The sequence below is a fragment of the Quercus suber genome, unplaced genomic scaffold (assembly GCF_002906115.3).
Source record: "Quercus suber isolate HL8 unplaced genomic scaffold, Cork oak 2.0 scaffold_409, whole genome shotgun sequence".
NCBI lineage: Eukaryota > Viridiplantae > Streptophyta > Magnoliopsida > Fagales > Fagaceae > Quercus > Quercus suber.
In genome coordinates this window covers 694,286-697,681 of record NW_027069860.1, presented here as the reverse complement: position 1 = coordinate 697,681, position 3,396 = coordinate 694,286, and positions in this window count along the sequence as shown.

Here is a 3,396-nt window from a genome sequence, read left to right as displayed (position 1 = left end):
GTATTTTCACAAGTTTCCATAAAATGAGCAATGTGTTCCTTGGGATTGACTTTGCCATCAAACTGCATGAATTTAGGAGGTTGATACGCATTGGGCATTCTCATGTTGTCAACACGCTTTGTGTAGGGCTTTGAGTACATAAAAGAAATTGTAGAAGAACCTCTATATTGTGCCCAAATGGTGTTTGTTATCATATCTTGGAGTTGTTGAATAGATAACGAAACAACTGAAGTAGATTTTTCTTATTGAAGGGTGTCTTCAGTTCCATTCCCTTTGTCTTCCTTTGTGGGGATGAAGTCCTGTGAGGACTTAGGACCTTAGCTTGATTTGTCAAAGTCTTTTACTTCTAGCTTGTTCATTAAGGTTACAATTTGAAGGTCCCTATCTTTGAGTGCTTTTTTTTTTAGAAGGATGATATTTTGCTCTATTTCGACCATCTTTTCCTCTACAATAGAGGCGTGAGTCATCATGATTGACACGACTTCAAAGGCTAATTGAGGAGAAAGTAAGTCCATGTGAACAAAGGGAAACTCATCTCTTGGATTTCCTATGACATATGAGGAATCACGTGAACAACATCTTGTGAAGGAAGAAAGGGGTTTGCCCCCAGACTTGAGGTGCTCCAAGTTTGATAGCTCTTTGTTGAAAATCTTCTCGCTTCCAAGAAAATCCAAGGAGATGACTGTCTGGACCTTGGTTTCTTTAATCGATTGAAATTGAAGTTGATTAAGAGCTTTAGATTTGCCGCAGGCAATTGTACCAGAATAGTTGTTAGTGATAGAAGCATCGAGTCTAGTTGAACTCGTAGTTGATGAAGCACGAATGTTCTTGCTAAAGGCCATTGAAGTTGATAGCAAGGTGATGAAAATTTCTTTTTTTGAAGGAGAAAGAGATGAGAGGCAGAGAGGTCCCACTGGGCATGCCAAATTTGTAAACACAAAAATCTTAAGTTTGAAAATCAAACAATTGGCAATGTTTCACAAGTGTAAATTTGTATTGATGAATTTGTAGGTATAATTATCTATGTTTAGATTCTAATACAATAGAATAATTCCCTAATTCGATCTCCTTAGAAAAGTCTTCAATTCAAGTTTTACGTTGATGTAGTCTTGACTCGAACACAAGATGTCTTCCACTTGGATTGGAAAGTGGCTTGTAAGATCTTTGGAATGAAATTGCGATTAATCTCTGGTTGTGCTCTTGTTAGGGATTTCTTGTTCTTCACGTTCTTCATGGGTTTTTCAAATTTTATTGATCTTCAAAGATTTGTGGTGGAAGTTCTTCGAGGCCTTAGAGCTTGAATCTGATGAAGCTTCAATGGATTAAAGTCTTTGAAGTTTCTGGAGGTTTTGAAGCTTGATTCCAGTAGAACTCTGAGACTTGGAAAGATGATTTGGATGAATGGTCTTCATTTTCGAAGATTTGTAGTGAAAGTTCTTTGGGGCTTTTGGAGACTTGGATCCATAGAGTTTCACTAATTTGTAGTCTCTTAGTGTTTATGGAGGCTTTTGAGCTTGATTCCAATGAGCTTTGAGATTTAGAAGGATGACTTGAATGCTTTTGCTTCGAATGTTCTTTGTATTCGAAGGTTGAAGCTCTTGATATTCTTGGAGGCTTTGGAGCTTGATTCCGGCAGAGTTTCAAGACTTCTGAATGTTTCTGAATCTCCCATAAGATTGAGAAAGGTCTCTATTTATAGGAGTTTTGGGGAGGTGTGATAACACATGATTGGATATCATTAATGACATGTGTCATAATTTAAATGGATGGAATTTATGTCTTGTTCTCTAAGGGACACATGGCATTATTTGATTAGCCATAGTGCTTTAATTTAAAATAACACATGACAGTTTTTAATTAAACTGCTTATGTCACTTAAATTAACATGTGCTAACATTTGATTGGTTCTCAAGTATTCTTTGTAATTTTTATTCTTTGACACTTGAAATATTGTCATTGGTCTCTGAATAATGATAGTGACACCCACTAAATAATACATGGCTTCTTGTAATTAGCCGCTTTAAATGTACTACATGAACTTAGTGGTCTGATGTGGCAATTTGTGATTGGTAGAAAATTTCACTCTCTACAAAGATATCACACTCCTAAGATTTCAAAGAACTGAAAATGGAAGTAAAGTAGAAATTCTTCAATTATATAGACTAGTTCATGGTAGTTCCATATTTGTTTCATTATCATTTCAACTATCATAGCATTACAATCTCCCTACACCCACACCACCTCCGATCTGCCATCACCCAACGATGATGCTCCAACAATCGGTTGTGCATTTCAGCCACCCACCTCTGTATATTAGATCAGGTAAAATTTTGATATCCTTTTCTTTAATTGAATTTTTCCCCTTCCTTGATATAGATCTCTAGTAACTGTAGTTGGGAATGGGCCTCTCTCATTTCGATTTCTCTCTCTAATGTCTTTTTTTTTTTTTTTTTTGCTGAAACCCTCTAGGTCTTTTTTTGTTTCAGTTTTGATCCTTTTGATAACTAGGTTTTATTATCTACTGTAAAGCTTGAAAATTTTTCTTGGGTTTGAAAATTGGGGTTGTTGGATATGGTCGAATGTGCTGTGATTGAGTGAAAATTGCCCTGCAATTGACAAAATTATTAAGAATAAATTCCAAATTTCAAAACATTGAAAAAATATTTTATTTTTTGAGTTATATGTTGATCAAATTTTATATAAAAGTTCGATAACTATCTTTGGAAGGCATGACTGATTTGAATGCCTAATGTAAATTCTCTTTTGAATTTAACGCCATATGCAATTCTTTTTTTCTTTCCTTGATTTCTTGTTTTTGTCCAATTGGTGTTCCCTATTGTGTTTATCAATTCAACTCATGCCTTAGCCAATCTACGAATCTTACTTTGTGTACATGTCTGGGCCAATCTGTTCAAAGGTTATGTGTTTTTTTTTAAAAAGTAAACAATGGTTGTGATGCTGATTTAATTGAAGCAATAGATTTTGGAGCTAAAAAGTAAAAAGTCAAATTGAGCAACTATATTTGATTTAGGAGAGAATTTGATGTCATTGACAACTGACTTCTAATGGTCTTTCTATTAGTGAGAAAAAGCAATTGTGCCTCCTAAAATATGAGAAATTGAACAAAGATTTTATTTCCTTAAAGCTGCTACAAAACTCAATTAGTCCTACTTGCTTCATTGCTTTTGGAAAGATATTACTGTCATGTACTGTGACTATAAATTCATAGCAATTGATATATACTGTGATTTCTTGTTTTGTGTTATAGGCCTTGGTTTTGTGGTGAGTGAAGCAAAGAAAACAAGATCATACTCATATTGTTATAAACTTACAACTAGGGTGCATATGGTGGCAAAGCATAAGTGTTAAGTATAAAAGAGATGTTGCAGGAGAAGA